At 36.8% G+C, this 19,814-nt stretch overlaps 1 protein-coding gene and 1 long non-coding RNA gene across 3 annotated transcripts in view; both read left to right on the plus strand.

Annotated features, from left to right (window-relative positions):
- CEP152 (centrosomal protein 152) overlaps window positions 1-3,517 on the plus strand; it is a 120,307-nt gene extending 116,790 nt beyond the window's left edge. The window contains exon 32 of one of the 2 annotated variants that reach the window (XR_006599260.1): window positions 3,375-3,517. The gene's annotated coding sequence lies outside the window, so the exon portion shown is untranslated. The remainder of the gene's footprint in view (window positions 1-3,374) is intronic. The other variant, XR_006599258.1, reaches the window with a different exon arrangement.
- Window positions 3,518-8,810: 5,293 nt separating this feature from the next.
- On the plus strand, window positions 8,811-19,337 carry LOC123385950. The gene is made up of 4 exons (XR_006599261.1): window positions 8,811-10,181; window positions 10,465-10,617; window positions 15,916-16,043; window positions 18,571-19,337. It is a non-coding gene; the product is annotated as an uncharacterized LOC123385950 (long non-coding RNA).
- Window positions 19,338-19,814: the final 477 nt, after the last annotated feature.

Raw genomic sequence — 19,814 nt, forward strand, 5'->3', positions numbered from 1 at the left:
TCACATTTTGTTTTGTATGAAAAGTTTTGATTTGTGATAATGTGCTAACATAATTTAAAAATCCTTTCCCAATTATTAAAGTAACTCTTGTTCAATGCGGACAATATAGGAAAGTATTAAAAAGAAAATAACAGTTTCCCATAATGGGTGTTCATCTCAGGAGTGTCTGATTAAGCACTTGCTACACTGGTCCTCTCACAGACAACCACTATAAACTCTGGGCAAAATAAAACAAATAAAAAAAACAACCTGGAGGTAACGGAGGCTGAATAAAATTAAACAGATAATGGAGAGAAGTTGGCATTTGGAAGGAGAAAATGGCAGAGTGTGAGTTTTTGTTATTTATAGCTTTTAGCCTCAAGGCAGACCACATTTGACTCTATGGAGCAATGGCTATAGAAATGGCTGTAGAAAACCCATAGTGTTTCTGGCCTGAAGAATTAAAACAGAATTTGAAGCAATGAAAGCCACTGGAAAGTGAGGGAAGGGCAGAATCCTGGCAATGAGAAAGCCAGAGTAGGGAACCAAAAATTCTGCGTAAAAATCTGTTAAAATCTTTGCTGATTCCTAAACTCTGTATATGTGGGCCAGATTTTAAGTAGCTTAATTAAGGACAAAATAACTGAATTGAGATTTGGGCTAGCACCTAAGAGTTTACAGCTTAAGTCCAGCTAAGTTACTTACCTGCGAAAACAAAACAACAACGTCAAACAAAAAGTAATACTCTTCAGAGAAATGTAACAGAATACAGTCTCCTCAGATAATGTTTACAACCAGGGTACAATCCAAAATTATTCAACATAATAGAAACAAAAAATTTATGATCTATTTTGGAGAAAGATGACAATAAACAAAGATAAAATCCAATATGATCCAGCTGTTGGAATTAGACAGTTTTATTTAAAAATTTTTTAATGTTTTAAAAAAAAATTTTTTTTTTGAAAGTGTGACAGCACACACAAGTGGGGTAGGGGCAGAGAGAGAGGAATACAGAGGATCCAAAGCAGGCTCCATGCTGACAGCAGAGAGCTCGACGCAGGGCTCAAACTTGTGAACCTCCAACTTGTGAACCTAAGCTGAAGTCAGGTGCTTAACTGACTGAGCCACCCAGGCACCCCTGGACAAGAATTTTAAAGCAGCTCATTATAATTATGAATAGTGATGTAAAAGATGTAAAAATATGCTTATAATGGATGAAAAGATAGGATATTTCACCAAAGAAATAAACCATGAAAAGAATCAAACAAATTATTGAACTGAAAATTAAATTACCTGAACTACAAAATTAACCTGATGGGTTTAACAGCAGGAGATGAGAGAAGAAAGAACCACTGCCCTTGAGGAAGGATCAATGAAATGATCGAATCTGAAGTACAGTGAGCAAGAACACTTAAACAGAATTTCAGGGATTTGTGGTTTCAATGCCAAAAGGTTTAACATATGTATTATTGGAGGCCCATAAGAAAGAGGAAGAAGCAAAGGGGACACAAAGAATTATTTTTAAAAATAATGGCCCAAATACTGCCAATTTGGTATAAATTATAAATTGACACTTCAGAAAATTTCAACAAACCCCAAGTCAGAGCACAGTCAGAGCAGCCAGAGAAAAACAGTACATTACATATAGGGGAACAATGATTTTTTGAGCACTCAAGTTTCAGAAACAGTGACAGAAGAAAACTGACATCTTTGAAGAACTGCAAGAAAAAAATTATAATCTGTTAGCTCCAAATTTATAGCAACAAAGATATTCTTTAAGAAATGAAGGCAAAGAGACATTTTCAGACAAAAGAAAACTAAGGAAATTTAGATGTATGCATTTTTCAAAACTCCATGAATATACATTTTAGATTTGTACATTTTACTGTTTATGAATTTTACCTCAAAAGGAAAGTACTAAAATAGTATTAAGCTCTAGTTAATAATATTTATGCTGAAAAATTTAAAAAGTGTACTGATGTCTGCTATTTATTGTGAGGTACATAAAAAGATTAATGTATAACTGGAGGAAGGAATAGATATGTGATAAAGCAAATATAGTAAAATATTATTAGTATAATCTGATAGGCACATAGTTCACTGAAAAATTCTTTTAACTTTGCAATACATTAAAAGTGTTTATAAAAATGTTGGAAATATATGATTAAAACTACACTTAAAATATTTACATTAAGTATGCTCTTATTGATTTTTTTCAGTATAATGATGATATTTATTGCTGGTTTAAAGAGGACTTTACTCATGGCATAGGAACACTTTTCCAAATCCAACTGTAAAAATACAGGTTCTAGAAATATTCTTGACGTAGAAGTGTCGTAGCTTGGATTGCTATAACAAAATACCATAGACTGGGTGGCTTAAATAACAATTTATTTCTCACAGTTCTGGAGGTTGGGAAGTTCAAGATTAAGGTGCTGGCAGATTTGGTTCCTGGTTTGCAGACAGCTGCCTTTTCCCTGTGTTCTCTCAGGATGTGGAGAATATGAGCTTTATAGTCTCTTTTCTTGCAAGGATTCTAATCCCATTATGGGAACCTAGCCTCATGATCTCATCCAAACCTAATTACCTCCCAAAGACCCTAACTCCAAATACCATCACACTAGGGATTAGAGATTCAACTTATGAATTTTGGGGGGTACACGAACATTTAGTCCAGAACAAGAAGTTACAAAAAAAGGAAATGCCCCAAATTTCATCATACATCAAATGTCACTTTTGATATTTTGATGAATTATCTTTCAGTATTTTAAAACATTCATATATCTTTTATCAAGGTGATCTTATGACATTAAAGATTTTTCTAAAATAAGATTTTGAATGGCTCAATTGCATGAAGATATTAAAACTAGTTTATTATTTGACATGTAAATTGTTTTTGAATTTTCACATACATGTTCACATAAAATGTTTCACAAAAATGTTCACATAAAAAGAGATCACAGAATAAGAATCAAGAACCAGAAGGGCATCCGACCTCTCATTTGCAATGAATAAAATTAGAAGACAGTGGAACAGTGCTTTTAAAATTCCAATGAAAGAGGCCCCTGGGTGGCTCAGTTGGTTAAAAGTCCAACTCTTGATTTCAGCTCAGGTCATGATCTTACAGTTGGTGGGACTGAGCCCTGCATCGGGCTCTGCACTGACAGCATGGGGCCTGCTTGGGATTCTCTCTCTCTGCCCCTTCCCCTGCTCATGTTCCATCTCTCTCTCTTTCTCTCTCTCTCTCTCTTTCTCTCTCTTTCTCTCTCTCTGTCTCAAAATAAATATTTTCAAAAAATAAAATTCTGATGAAAAAGATTTTCAATTCATACTTCAATATTAGGCTGTTAATATAATGAATAATGCAATATCTTTTAAAATTTACTTTTCTGAAGGAAACTATTATGGAATGTGCTTCACCAAAATAAGATGGCAGGTGAAGAAAGTGGAAGAAAAAGGATCCAGAGAAGGAGTCTCCAATGCAATATAGTAGAGAAGGAAGGAAATGCCCAGGATGATTATGAAGGCAAGTGCCAATGGTACAGCGAGCCCAGAGTGCACCCAATCTAAAATAATGGGAATGGATGGAAATACCCAAGAGAGGGAATTATTCAAGAAAAATTAAACTTGTAGAATACCTGATGAGTTTGAAGTTGAGAGAATATTTTTAGTCCTGTTGAATTGTGGATGAAGTAGTGAGAAGTATATAAAAAATTGAGAAAAAAAGATTTAAAAATTTTTTAATGTTTATTTTTGGCAGACAGAGCATGAGTGGGGGAGGGGCAGAGAGAGAGGGAGACACAGAATCCGAAGCAGGCTCCAGGCTCCAAGCCTGACGCTGGGCTCGAGCTCCCAAACCACGAGATCATGACCTGAGCCGGAGTCAGATGCTCAACCGACTGAGCCACCCAGGCGCCCGGAGAAAAGTTTTTAAAAAGCATTATTTCCTCTAGAGAAGACAAAATGTAGCATGTGGAAAGAAATGTTATCATTGTATACTAGATGCTCATCCCTAAATATTAATTTTGTTATAATAATGTAAACACTGTATCCCAATTTAAGAATGAAAAGCTATATTGAGATTATCAGAAAAGAAAATGTGTGTGCATACACACACACATATATATGTGTATATATACACACACATACATACATAAAGGCAGGTTATATAGGAGCTAAATCTTTTTACTTATTTTTAAGTTTATTTATTTTGAAAGAGAGCAAGAGTAGGGGATGGGCAGAGAGAAAGGGAGAGAGAGAATCCCAAGCAAGCTCGGTGTTGTCAGCATGGAGACCGACACAGGGCTCAAACCCACAAACCATGAGATCATGACCTGAGCCAAAATCAAAAGTCAGATGGGTAACTGAGCCACCCAGGTGCCCCAATATAGGAGCTAAATCTTTACTTTCGGGGCACCTACATGGCTTAGTCGGTTAGCGTCTAACTTCAGTTCAGGTCATGATCTTGCGGTCCGTGGGTTTGAGCCCTGCCTCGGGCTGTGTGCTGACAGCTCGGAGCCTGGAGCCTGTTTCCAATTCTGTGTCTCCCTCTCTCTCTCTGCCCCTCCCCCGCTCATGCTCTCTCTCTCTCTCTCTCTCTCTCTCTCTCTCAAAAATAAATAAATGTTATAAAAAAATTTAAAAAAAAATCTTTACTTTCTATAGTTGGAAGTAAATAGATGAAACAAAATTTAAAATATTAAGAAAAATTAGTATGAACACATTATTTAGAAATTTGGAGTTAAATAGTGTCCGACACAGCTAAAGTAATTGAAAGTTGTCCCTGGAGGACAGGAATTGGGAATAGGAAAAGATGGGGCAGAATTGTGCTGTTTTTCATTATGTGCATTTTTATGTATGTTTTTAAAACTTTTTTTTTAATCTTTTAATGTTTTTTTTTTTTTTAATTTTTTTTTCAACGTTTATTTATTTTTGGGACAGAGAGAGACAGATCATGAATGGGGGAGGGGCAGAAAGAGAGGGAGACACAGAATCGGAAACAGGCTCCAGGCTCTGAGCCATCAGCCCAGAGCCCCACACGGGGCTCGAACTCACAGACCACGAGATCGTGACCTGGCTGAAGTCGGACACTTAACCGACTGCACCACCCAGGCGCCACTTAATGTTTATTTTTGAAAGAGAGATACAGAGACAGAGCACAATTGGGGGAGGGACAGAGAGAGAGAGACACGGAATCTGAAGCAGGCCTGACACGGGGCTCATACTCCAAATTGTGAGATCATGACTTGAGCTGAAGTCAGATGCTTAACCGACTGAGCCACCTAGGCACCCCAGTTTTTAAAACTCTTAATGGGAGATGTATATATATTCTTCTACTCTAAGCTGGGGTACTTCAAGGTTGCAAGGAGCTCTAAGTGGGGCTTATGAAGTCTAATTACAGTATCCTGAAACTCCACATAATTGCCTTTCATGGTTATGTAACTGCTTTTAGTAATCTCTGTCTCCTAGATCTAATGTCTGGATTCTAGGTAGAATTTTTTACATTAGCACCAGACCCATCCTATGACACAGGCTCTAAGATAATGACTAGTTAGAGGTATGGTTGAATTATTTCTGTGAAAAAATGTCTCCTTTGCAGGCATGAGAGTTTGTGAAAGGCTGGGTGGGGCTGTACACAATAGGACTTCTCAGGGACTAGCACAGTTTTCCATCATGGAGAAGTTAAACAGAAGCTAGATTAAGGCTTTAGGGGAATGGTGTGGAGACTTATATCAGGCATAGGGTTGGAATAAATGAAGTCCCTCCATTTTGAGATTGTCTGACAGAGTTTCATTCTTATTTAGAATGGCTACTAGTTAGTATTTAGAGCAAAGATTAGACCCCAGGAAGAGGTGTTAATTTTCTCTTTACTTTTTTTTTTCCTATCAGCATGATTCACACTCAGTGTTTACCTATTTTTTATCTTTGTGTATTTTAAAAGAATATATATTATCCATTTTGGAGGTCCACATTCCGTATGTGGTCGTTTGATTAAACTTGACAAATGTGTGCTTAAATTTTGTGTGTTCTTAACAATTTCTTGTTCACTCAATCTGTCAATTTAAGAGGTATGTGAAATCTCTCACTAGAACAGTGAATTCATCAATTTCTCCTTGTAATCATCTCAATTTTTTAAGTATATTTTGAAGCTGTCTTATTTTTATAGACATTTAGAATTCTTATTCCTTCCTGGTATATTAAAGCTTTTTAAAACTACCTAGTGGCCTTTATTATCTTTAATAATGTTTTCCCCTTCCATTTGAAATTAATATAGCTATTTCAGATTTTTTTCATTAGTATTTGTCTGGTATATCTCTTTCATCCTTCTACTTTCAACCTTTCTTTTTTTTTTAATGTTTATTTTTATTTTTGAGAGAGTGTGAGTGGGGGAGGGACAGATAGAGAGGGAGACAGAGGATCTGAAGCAGATTCTGTGCAGACAGCACAGAGCCTGATGTGGGGCTCAAACTCATGACCTGAGCCGAATTTGGACGCTCAACTGACTGAGCCACCCAGGTGCCCCTAGTTACGACCTTTCAGTTTTATGCTTTTGGTGTACAGAATTATAAGTTACTTAAATGGTAATCTCACAAGTTATGTTATTATTGTTTATGGAGTTATTTTTGAAATTTATCCATATTCTTATTATTTTTCTCACTAGTATTTCTTTTTGTATTTCAAAACTTCCTTTTCAGATTGTTTTCTTTCCAATTTACTCACTTCTGATTGCCTTTAGTGAAGATATGTTGGAAGTTATTCTTCAGTTTCTTTGAAAATTTCTTCCTTTTATTTTTTATTTCAATATTAAAAGAGAAATTCTCTGAATTTAGAAATTGATTAATTTCATTCAGTGTTTTGAGGCAATATTCCAGTGTCTTACTGTTATTGTTGAGAAATCATCTTTTGGTCTAATTGATGTTCTTTTGAAAGTAATCTGTTCTTTTTCCATTCTAGCTGCTCTTTTTTTGGGAGGAGTAATTTTAAAACCACTTTTAAAATGTAATGTTCTACAGTGTCACTACAGTGCATCTAGGTGATTTGTTTGTATTTATTCTGCTTGAGAGTCATTGGAGGTTCCTGAATATGACAACTCATGAGTTTAATAGATTCTGGAAAAGTCTTGGATAAAATCTCTACAAAATATTGCCTCTCCTATTATCTCCTTCTGGAGCTCTGGTTAGGTGTTGTTCAAACTTCTCAAACCATGATCTACGAATCTTGATTTCTTTTTCATATTTTCTATTTCTGTATCCCTTGAGTTGCATTCTAATTAATTCCCTCAGCCCTAGTATTCACTTCACAAAATCTCTTTTCAGCTGTGTTTAATCTGGTGTTTGACCTATCATTGAATTTCTAATTTAAGTTTCTAAATATTTTGTATGTTTTTCAAAAAAATTATTTCTAGGTGTTTTTGATAAACCAATTCCTTGCAATATTTTTGATAGCCTTTGTTTTTCAGCATATTAAACAGTGTTTTTTAATATTAGTTTTTGATTTTTCTAACATATCTGCTCTTTAAAGGTATAATTCTGAAGGCTGTTGTTCTGCTTCGGCCTCATGGTATTTTGTTTCATTATGAGTTTGCTGATATATTTTAATGGGAGTTCAAGTGCCTTGGAACTTTATCCTTTAGGGATTCACCAAAGCCTGGGCTTAATTAGAGTTTGCTATTCTGCAAAGAATTGTGTTTGCCTCTGCCATATGTCTGGTGGGGCTTTATAACCTGAGAAGAGTTTAAATAAAATATTTTTTTGGGGCATCTAATAGGAATTCAACCACAAACCATGCTTTTTGCTTAGAGATTTCAGGAGACAATTTTTATTTTCTGTTACCTGAAGCAAGAATGAAATAGTCATGCTCCTTTACGATTTCCCTCTGTGGGCTTTTGTATTTTCGTTTTCTATTTTGCCCACTAAGAGTGTTACTTTCCAGTAGGCTCACTTTATGTGGGAGAGTCTGATCGGACTCACCTTGCATGGGCCCGGTGCTTTCTCTTCTATGCTCCTTTTCCCGTAGGCTACCACAGATTGGCAGATGTTTCTCTAAATGTTTATTTATTTTTGAGAGAGCATGAGAGAGAAAGCAAGTGGGAGAGAGGCAGAGAGAGAGGAGGACAGAGGATCTGAAGTGGGCTCTGTGCTGACAGCAATGAGCCGATGTGGGCTCCAACTCACAAACTGTGAGATACCGGTCTGAAACAAAGTCAGACGCCCAACCAACTGAGCCATCCAGGAGCCTCTGACAGATGTTTTGCATGCAAACTTTGGTTTCAGTGCTGGCTTACCCTTTCAATTCATCCTTTCTTGTGATTTGGGGCCTTTAAGGATCTTTCTAACTTTGTTGCCATGTCAACTATTCATTTAATGAATTGTGGGTTAAAAATAATAAATAGGGGCAACTGGGTGGCTCAGTGGGTTGAGTGGCCAACTTCAGCTCAGGTCATGATCTCAAGGCTCCTGAGTTCAAGCTTCCCATCTGGCTCACTGCTGACATTGCAGAGCTCGCTTAGGATCTTCTGTCCCCTGTCTCTCTGCCCCTTCCCTACTTGTGCTCTCTCTCTCAAAAATAAATAAATATTTAAAAATAAATAATCTTTGATTCAATATTTTAAAGTACATTGTACTAAGAAAATTTAGGGCTATATAGTTGTGCATATTGAAGGAAAGAGAAACACCTAGTTTCCTTTCACTCTTGATTGCTTTTTTGACTTTTTCCTCCCTCCCTTTTTTCTTTGTTGCCTTTTCTTAGTTTCTAAAATTGCTTTTTCATTATTCTATTTTTTTTTTTTGTCATTCTATTTTGCTTTTCGCTTGTCCTTGATATTTTCTTATACCCTTTTTGTCTGTTAGTATGTTTCTTTTCTTTCTTTGCTATCTTTCTTGCCCCTCCTTTCCTTTCTCTTTCTGTCATTCATGTAATTTTTTAACAAAGGCAAAACAATTATTCTTGGCCTACAAATAATATTTTAATCTCCTTTCAGAAAATTAGCTTAGCCATCACTAATTAGAACAATGAGGTTCTAAGTCATTGGAATGAAATCAAATTTATAGTGCCTTTCACATAGTAAGCACTCAATAAATGTTTTTGCTTTTGAATGAAACTTCATTAAAGGCTCTAACTCTACTATGGTGAACATATTGTGAGATCAAAATGTTGCCAAGTAGACTGTACCTGTGACTCAGTGAAGCCTAACCCAGACCGACAGAGAAATTGATGGAATGTTAATTGATAGCAGCTGGATGACTGGCATGAGTGCAGCCACAGGAAAGGGCCAAGGATCTCTCAGGGAGTATAAAATTTACATTTACTAAAGACCCCAGAGGCTTTTTAATGAGAATGACCTCTGGTTAAAATTAGAGTGAAGGGGAAATAAAGATAGTAATTTGGGGACTTTGGGTCTTAGCATATTTTCCACTTAATAGCCAGTGACTTAGAAAATGAAACTCATGGAATTCTCATAATAGTAATGACTTGGCCTTAATGATTTCAAAAGCCCCATTAGGTGGGTTCACGACTTGTTGGTTAGCAACACTGGAAAATATACTAGGTGGAGAAAACAGGGATAAGTCCTCATATTTAAACACTCTTATCAGTGTCTTGGCTGGTAGAAAACAGGCTGTGTTGATCAGGCCTTGTAGAGTAGACCGAGAGGGTTTGTTTACTCCTTGGAATTGAGCTTGAGGTGGATAAGATCAGAGTTTCAGATCACTAGCTGGGTGTACATCTATAAAGATCTCCCACTATGTGAAAATTCCTGAGTTGATATCTTAATAAAGTGACAGGGCCAAACCTTACTACAGCTTCTAAGATATGTTTTAGTGGAAGCCCCAGATGATCTCCTTTCCTCAAGAGAAATTGGTAATCATCCTGTCTACTAAATGAGGCATTGGTTTGTTAATATAAAGTTGGTTGATGCACCTATACTGAAATATACTAGTTTGACTTTGGGAATGTTTGAAATGTTAAATATGGTTAGTGCCTAAATCTATAGTGATGGGTTCTTTTATTTTTTCCTCCCTGACACATACCTTTATTTCCTAGAGCATTTTAAAGCAAATTCCTGACATTATAGTACTTCATCTGTAAATGCTTTAGAATTCTGACTACTGCTGAAAAGGGTCAATATTTTACACAGCTGGTCCAATAGAGGAAGCCACAAGACATGAACCTGCTCCATGATAATGCCTCCTCACCTACTGATGGTAACATGTGCATAGTAATTTCTATGTGTTTGTGTGTGAGTTGACACCAGAGGGCCTCAGGAAGAAAAAGGAGGGAAAATCATATATTCAGCTTACATTGGGGTGTAACTCTGAGGGAGATGAGATTTACAGCAGTGATACCCTTTTTGCACTGTTTTCCTAAATCCGTCTGTGTGGGAAAATTTCTTCTGGAAATCACTGATGCCTACAGATTATTATCTCGGGTGGAGTAGGGCTGAGGGAGGAGATACTGTATATAAAAGGTGAAATTTTCTGTAAACAGGTGGATATCAGATGGTTCTGAAATTGGAAGGGCCATGTGAGAATTTGGCATGGAGCTGGCAAGAAACCACACAAAAGAAGAATGGGACTTTTCTAAAAGGTTCAAGAAATATCAAACAGGAGACTGAATCTCTTACAATTACCTGAGATGGAGGTTTGAATTATTTTACTTGCACTTTTCTTTTTTTTATCTTAGGTGCTTATCCACGTGCATATGTATTGCAAATATTTTCCTCATTTGTTGTGTACCTTTTTAATATTTATGGTGGCTCTTGCTTTTTGTTCTTTTCTGGCTTCTACCTTTGGGGCATGATTACTATTCATATTTTTTCCAGATGAAATTTTTAATCATTTGGTTAAGTTTTTAAAATGACATTGGAATTCTCTGGCATTTATGATTAATTTAGCTAAAATTGATATTATTACAGAATTGAGACATACTATATGTGTCCTTTTAATTTTTATGTTTTTCAAAACTGTTTTTGCTTTTGTTTTCTTTATATAGGTCGTGCATATTTCTTAATTTCTAGGTACTTTATTTTTTGTTCCATGCTTTAATTTCCAGTGAACTAATATTGGAATATAAGGGACTTGTTGATTTTTGTGTATTAATTAGTAAAAGGATAATTTCCTATTAGTTTTAGCAGTCTTCCAGTTGTTTTCCTTGGTCTTCCAGAAAGGCAATTATCAGCAGTAAATAATAACAATTTTGCCATTTCCTTTTCCAAATATGTATATATATACATATATACATATATATGTATATATGCCATTTCCCTTTCCAAATATATATATATATATATATATTTGGAAAGGGAAATGGCAAAATTGTTATTATATATATAACATTATTATTATACATTAATATATAACATTAATATATATATAATAGCATTCATATTATACATATATGTGTATATATGTATATATATATATATATATATATATTTGGAAAAGGAAATGGCAAAACTGTTATTATTTACTGCTGATGATAACGTATATATACTGTTTTTTGGGGGGGGGGTTTTGTTTTTTTTTTGTTTTTTGGCGTTTATTTATTTTTGAGACAGAGAGAGACAAAGCATGAACGGGGGAGGGTCAGAGAGAGGGAGACACAGAATCTGAAACAGGCTCCAGGCTCTGAGCTGTCAGCACAGAGCCCGACGCGGGGCTCAAACTCACGGACCGTGAGATCATGACCTGGGCCGAAGTCGGCCACTTAACCGACTGAGCCACCCAGGCGCCCTTATATACTGTTTTGTTAGCTTCTCTGATTGTGCTGGTTAGTACTTCTAGAGTGATTTTATATCATAATGGTGACAGGATCCATTCTTGCCTTCTATCTACTTGAAAAGAGAATGTTCTTGTTTCAGTGTTTCTCAAAGACCCTTCTGATGTACTTAAAGAAAAGAAAAAAAAGAATTCAGTAGTAAAATGTGTTTTGCAAACACATTAGTATATTAAAGGCTCTGAAATATCTGTAGTAAATAGACTTGGTTAAATTTGTTTAATATATGCTTACCATTTCCTAAAAGTATTTAGTAATGAACCATAAACATCTCATCTCCCCCCTTTTTTGGTAACACAATAACTATAATCTTATCCAACTAGTGCTTTACGTGTTTAAGCATGCTATTGGGTGTTGGCTTGAAATAATTTTTAAGAAGCCTACTTTACATAAATCCTTTGATTTATATTTTACTAGTAATTGAATAATAAATCTTATCAAATACATTTTACTATTTAATTCAGATGATTGAAATGCATTTTTCCTTTGATCAATGCAATAAATCATATTACTAGATATAAAACTATAGATATTAATACATATTAAACTATCTAAAATAAACCATTCCATGACCATGGAGTTTCATACTTTGGTGTTCTGTATTTTATTTGCTAATATTTTATTTAATAATTTTTTAGTCTGTCATCACAAATGATATGGATTTCTAGTTTTCTTTGACATGACTGGTAATCAACCTTATGCCAATTTAATAAAATGAATTAAAGTCTTTCCTACTTTCTCTGCACCACAGGCCATAATCATAGCATAGAAACTCTCTGTTCCTCAAGTATTTGAAAGAACTGCAGGTAGGACACATTGGGTCTGATGCATATTTTGGAAGTAGTTCATTGACAACCTTTTCATTGTCTTTAATGGTATATCCAGATTTTCTCTTTAGTTTTTGTGGTAGGTTGATGGCATCAGTTGGCCCAGTTAATGACCCTCTGATATCCATGTTCTTCTCAGTGTGGTTTTGCAGCTCTTCCCATCAAGATGTGGATTCATTTTTTCTGCATCTTGAGTCTGGGCTGCCCTTCTGACTTGCTTTGGCCAATAGAATCTAATAGAAATGACACTGTGTCATTTCTAAGCCTGGGCCTTATGTGGACATGTGTAACTCTGCTGGTGATTTTTAGTACCTTCCATGTGAATAAGCCTAAGCTAGCCTGCTTATGAGAGAACATACAGAGGAAACTGCAGTGTCCCATCCAAGATCATCCTAGACAAGCCTGTAGCCAGTCATCTTTTTAAAAAAAATTTTTTCAATGTTTATTTATTTTTGAGAGAGAGAGAGAGAGAGAGAGAGAGAGAGAGAGAGAGAGAGCAGAAGAGGGGCAGAGAGGGGAGACAGAGAATCTGAAGCAGACTCCAGGCTCTGAGCTGTCAACACAGAGCCCGATGTGGGGCTCAAACCCATGCAACATGAGATCATGACCTGAGCCGAAGTCAGACACTTAACCAACTGAGCCACCCAGGCACCCATATTTTTTTCTGGATTTTGGGATTAAATGCTTCCTTCATTTTTGTTATTCTTTATTTTATGCTATTAAGACTATGAATTTTCCTCTCAGTTTAGCATTGGCAGAATATGTTTTCAGATGTAATTTTGTCCTTGTCAGATCTTATTATATCTAAATTGTTAATTATTACCACTTTTATTTCTTGTTTTACCATTAAATTACATAGAAAATGAATATTTTATTTTTTTAAGTGTCTTTGACTTTTTCTACATATCCTTTAGTTATAAACTTCCAATTTTATGGCACTATGATCAGGGGATATGATCTTTATAATTCTGAGAACTTTGATTTGTGTGTGTGTGTGTGTGTGTGTGTGTGTGTGTGTGTGTGTGTATGACCTGAGATAATATTACTTTCTGAAAATAAACACCTTAATTTTTAACTAAAATAAATCCCTTGATTTTGCTTATGGATTAATAAAATGTGAGACTTTATAGGTTGAGTGTTCAACAATACTTCAGATAGTTAATATTATATAGGAAAATTACAAAACCAGAAAGAGATAATGGGAAATGAGCATAAGAAATGTTGGGGAATTGCCATATAAGCAGAAAGAGAAAAGAAATCCTGGGTAGCTTTAGTCTTGGTTGATAGTATAGTCTTAACTGTTTTCGTTTAGTTAAAGAAGAAAGTGAGAGCAGGCTTTTTGTTTTGTTTTGTTTTGTTTTGTTTTGTTTTGTTTTGTTTTGTTTTCTGAGTGGAATTTTATGCAGAGACCAAAGACGTAAGATTGTGTAAATGAAGACACCCTGAATGTTGTCCCATCCCCCACTCCCACTTTCATTCATTCCTAGTCCATGCACATATAAGGAATATTCTTTTTATCACTTGGGGAAAGGCAGCAATTTTGCCACTAGGTACCAATAGGTATTACAGTCATGGAATGTACCTTCATGTGGGTTCTGTCACCTGGGGAGAAAACCGTGGGGTTCCCCAACTGGGTGGCTAACTGAGAAGTCGTTGTTTATAATGAGAACAGCCAGGCACTAATGATCCAGGATGTGTAGGTACAAGTAACCTACCAACCATTTCTAATGGTATTACCAACAATAAACAAGACATCTATGCCTGCATTCAAACTGCTACATTATATTCAAGTTGTGTTCTTGATTTATGCCATGGTCTCAGTTGATATTTTGGCTGCTATTCACATCTTTTACAGCAACAGCCTGGATATGAATTTGATCCAAAAATCAAAAGGAATTTCAGGTTTCACGATTAAAAATACAATTGCTTCCTTATTTCTGTCTCTGACATTAAAAAAATACATATTTTATCCAGTTTTGTTTTTTAAATTGAAGATTAGGAGAAGAGACGGGAACTAATTATGGTTTGTTAGTAAGCATGGGGATTAGTTATGGTTTGTCTGATGATTTAAAGAAGGAAAAGTACTTTGGGAGAAATAAGTTTTGTGTAACAGTAAATCCTGATTAGACTCTGAAATAGATAAACAGAAATTAAATTCAGATTTCTTTTGAGGAGGAAGAAAAGCTTTTTTGTACATTCACGGAGGAAACCACCAGGGGGCCTGGTGGTATACAGGCTTGGTAAATTGGAGTTTGCGGTTAATAAGCCTGCATCCTTCATTCAACCATGTGTTAGGGTGCCAAGATCCCTTAACAACTGCAGATGTTAGGGTGTTTTTTTTTATTGTTTTCTTGCTACATATCTGTGAAAATGAACAACAACAACAAAAGCCAACAAATTTTAACGAATTCCTTTATCTGAGGTAGCAAATCTGAAGTCCAAAGGGCTGGATCTAGGCCTTTGCTTCATAATGATTACATATATGACAGCAACTCTGCAAACAAACCTATGTTACTTGCAGGTTCAACTTTAACAGAATTTTTGCACAAATAATTACAAACTACGTAACAGTGAGTATAAGTGGTTCCCCCACTTTCTATAGGCCTTTGCTTTTAACTACTCATACCACTCCAGAAGACTACCCTCATGTTCCTTTGTCTAGAAGCACAGGACATCCTCGGTACCCCCTACAGACTGGCTTATAGCCAGTGACAGACGATATGAGGATTTGAAAGCCCAGATGATTTGCCTCTGCTTGGGTCAACCTCTGTGGTGTGACTTACCCCTGAACACTTCCATGGGACCTGGCCTAAGACCCTTTCTTAGCTTTCTCCCTTTCCCAGTCCCACTCCCCCTGCCACCTTAATGGTTTCTCCTGGAAGAACTTCCTTAAGTCACTGGCACGTAAATCCTTATCTCTTGGGCCTGCTTCTGGGAAACCTGACCCAAGACACAGCTTAAATACTTTAAGAAAAAAGAAATTTAGGGGCACCTGGGTGGCTCAGTCAGTTGAGCTTCCGACTTCAGCTCAGGTCATAGTCTCGCAGTTCGTGAGTTCGAGCCCCGTGTCAGGCTCTGTGCTGACAACTCAGAGCCTGGAGGCTGCTTCGGATTCTGTATCTCTCTCTCTCTCCCCCTCCCCTGCTCATGTTCTGCCTCTCTCTGTCTCTCAAAAATAAATAAATGTTAAAAAAAATTTTAAAAAAGAAAAAGAGATTTAATACAGGGAACTAGGCATTCTCAAAATCATTGAAAGGGTGTAGGAATCAGAGGCCACCATTAAGTTTAAAAATATACTGCCATAGTCACGATCTAAGGGAAGCTTCTGTCACCACAGGCACAACCACCTCTCAGCAGCCAAAGATAGTGACTAGACAGTAGAACACTGTATCTGGCTACTATCATGAAGACACCGTGTGTTCAAGACCTTGCATCCAGCTGCAACCATCTGAAACCTATAGCAAGGTAGGTGTGATTCAATTCCAATGTCCTAATCATGATATTGCAACTAACTTGCAGAGCTTATTTCAAATGTAGAACCTAGCTGCAAGGGAGTCAGGGAAATTTATTTTTTTATTTCTGAGTCTTTGCAGTACAGAAAGTCACCCTAGAAGGGGTTGGAAATGGAAGCTGGTTGCCAATTGATCACATTCACAACACTAGAGGTTAGAGGAAATGAATTGGTAGGCATTCATTTCAGAGACCTTGTGTATTACGTTTTCTTGCCTGGAACATGTGTCTTCTCTGAATCCCTACTCTACAGAGCTTGCTAATTGATACTTATTTTTAGTTTTCACTTTAGATCAGTGTTTTCAAACTGTTGATTATCACTAATGAAAGGATCATAAAATCAATTGAGTATGTATTTACCAGCAAAGGGGAAAAGTATAGAATTAAGTGAAATAGAGTAGAATAGGAAAATGTGTTGTTTCATGAAATGTCTGTTTTGGTTTTGTGCACGTGTGTGTGTGTGTGTGTGTGTGTGTGTGTGTGTGTGTTGCTTGCACTGTAAATTTTATTTCTTAGTGTGGGTCATGGTCAAAAGGCTTGAAAAATAAATCCTAAATATAACTCCCTCATTTCCCTGGCATTTTGAGTCTGGGTGTGGTAACTATCCTGTATATTGCAGAGAACTCTGTAATGTAATTCACTTATTACAGTTCTTATTACCCACACATACACACACACACACACACATGCACATTCAATATCTGTACTCCTCATTAGACTTCAGCTCCCAGAGGAGGGGTCAGATACTGTGTTTCCCTTGCTTTTTGTTACCTTGGCATGAGGTTGGTCACTTGGTAGCTTTTTTACACATCTGTTGAATGAATAAAGAGAAAGGGATTATTATGGACTCTTGTATCACTTAGCTACTCCTAGGTTTAATAGAAGACTCAAGACTCAGAGAAAATTTGAAGAAGTGCATAAGCTAAAAATAAGATGAACAGGAGAATTGATGCAAAGCAAAAGATATTCTATCCCAAATCAAACAGTAATATAGAACAAGAGCATCAGGGAACCGACAGAGGAGAAACTCTGGCCAGATCAACATAGAGATTTCTCCTCTAGCCTCACTGCAAAGTCTTGTCACCAGCTCCTTAGGGCAGGGGAATAGAAGACATACAGGAAACATATTCCTAAAGGGTATAAATAGTTTATTGAATAGAGATCTCATCCAAGTGTCGGTTCGTTTATTCTCAACAAGTCTTTATGTACTCCTCAGCAAATCTTGAATTAATGAACCCCTTAATGGTATTATATGTAGATCTCTGTGCTGGGTGTACCTACCTACCTACCCATAGAGTGAAGAATCTTGTGAGTAAAGCCAATAAACAGTCCCTTACCCCTTAGAGAATTCTGCTGGAGGACGTGTATGTGCAACTGCTGTGTTATTTAATGAAATGTATGGATGATGAGTTGAGTAGTAGTATAATAATGTATTAAAAATAATAAATGAATACAACCAGTATGTATAAAATGCATATTGTGTGCCTGGGAATGTGCTCAGAACATTATGTCATGCAACTTCTACAACTCTGGGAGGTTTTAGACATATTTTATAGATCAGAAAACTCAGACTCAGCGAGAGCAACTAACTTGCTCAAGATGGGAGAGCAAGTGCATGGCAGTGAGGACTCAAACCCAGATCTGTCTCCCCACTGAGCCTATGTTCTCAACCACTCTGGCAAAGCAAGTGGTGACTAATTGTCTAATCCTTTTTTGAGCCCTTAATTATTGCTTTCTGCTTCTTTGTGGCCTGAGATTTATTTTAATTTTTCCTGTGGTTGATGGCCCATGGCATAAGATTCCACATTCATATACTATAATTGCAAAAACCTTCTGTGGATGGCCAAGAAAAACTTCCTCTTCAGATTGCAATCACTTGGAAATATTTGCCTTTACTCTCTAAGCTTGCATTTACAGTTGGAATGCATAAGCATTTCTAGTTATTCTGCTTGTCCATTTAAAAAAAATTGTTAGGTACTTACTATGTGTCAGGCAGAGTTCTACATTGGGGATACTGATAGACATTATCTCACCAGAGGAGATAGACAATTTAAATTTGAGATATATAATATCAAAAGTTGTAATAAGTACCAGTAAGAGCACGCGGAAGGTAGAGAGTGACAAATGTGTATGCAATGTATTTTTTCTAGGATTCTCAGGGTAGGTTTTTATGATAAGATGACGTTTGAGCAAGGACATGTAAAAAATGAGGGAGAGAGTCCTATGGATGTGTGGGATAGCACTTTCTAGGCAGAGGGTCAGCAAGTACAAAGGCCCTGGGGTAGAAGTGCACTTGACCTGTTTGAGAAATAGCAAGTATGACTTGGGTGTGACAGCAGTGGCGTGCATGAGGGGGAAATTGTAGAGATAAGAGTAAGATAATATAGAGTCTATTGGGCTCTGCTAAGGACTTTAGCTTTACTTAATAAGAAACATTATAGAGCATTGATCAGTGGAATAATATGACTCAATTACTCTTCAGAAGGATCGCTCCAGCAGCTGGATGAAGTCTTTGATAAAGGGAGGCAACAATAGAGGCTGGAAGTCAGACAAAAAGAGGAGGCTCTGGCAGTACCTGAGGTATGAATTGGATTCACACAGCAATGGTAAGGCTGGAGAAAAGAGGTGGAAACCTTGATATAGTTTGAAGATAAACTTCTAGGATGTAGCATCCAGGTGAATGGAGAGGGCTGGAGATACTTCAAGGGAGTTGTCAGCATAGAGATGGGACTGAATGAGATATCTGAAGAGGGAATGTAGTTAGAGGGAAGAAGAGGTCCTAGGGTTGAACTCTGGGACACCATAGTGTTCAGAGGTTGGAAAGAGGAGGAAGAGCCACCCAAAACAATGGAGAAGAAGTGAACAGTGATGGAAAAGGAAGACCAAAAAGTGTGGCATCCTGGCCAAAGCCAAGTGAAGGAAATGTTTCATGAAGGAGTATAGCATCAACCACATCAAATGCTGTTGAGAGAATGAGTAGCATGGGTCAGATGATTGAGGATTAACCATTGGATTCAACAACATTGCAATTGTTGACAATTTGGCAAGAGCTATTTAGAAGAGTGATGGCAATTAAATGAATGAGAAAAGGGGGTGTGGAGATAGCAGGTAGAACTAACTCTTTCTGGGAGTTTTTCAGAGAAGTGGCCTGGAGAAGGATATCGATAAAGAAATTTTTTATTTTATTGAGACAGAGTGCGTGCATGTGCTTGCAAGTGCCTGAGTGGGGAGGGGCAGAGAGAGAGAGAGAGAGAGAGAGAGAGAGAGAGAGAGAGAAGAGAGAGAATCTTAAGCAGACTGTATGCCCAGTGCAGAGCCCAAGGTTAGGCTTGATCTCATGACTATGAGATCATGACTTAAGCCAAAATCAAGAGTCAGGTGCTTAACTGACTGAGCTACCCAAGTGCCCCTATTTGGTTTTTAAAGATGGAAGAAATGACAGTATGTTTGTTCATGTAAATAATCCAGTAGAGAAGAAAATTAGCCTCGAATAACAGTGTGATTATCCACCTTTGAAATGGGAGGCAAGGCAATGCATAGGGACATAGATGCAGGATAGTGGAGGGGTGCATGTGGATTTACCCATCTGATTGCTTTTATTTTCTGAGTAAAATAATAACCAAGGCTAGCAATTAAGAGTTAGGAGAAGAGCAGAGTGTTAGAAGTTTGAGTAAAGAGGAGAAAGGGTGAAACTGAATTGAACAGGAAAATGTAGGAGTTCCAGGC

The sequence above is a fragment of the Felis catus genome, chromosome B3 (genome assembly GCF_018350175.1).
Source record: "Felis catus isolate Fca126 chromosome B3, F.catus_Fca126_mat1.0, whole genome shotgun sequence".
In the NCBI taxonomy this organism is placed as follows: Eukaryota; Metazoa; Chordata; class Mammalia; order Carnivora; family Felidae; genus Felis; species Felis catus.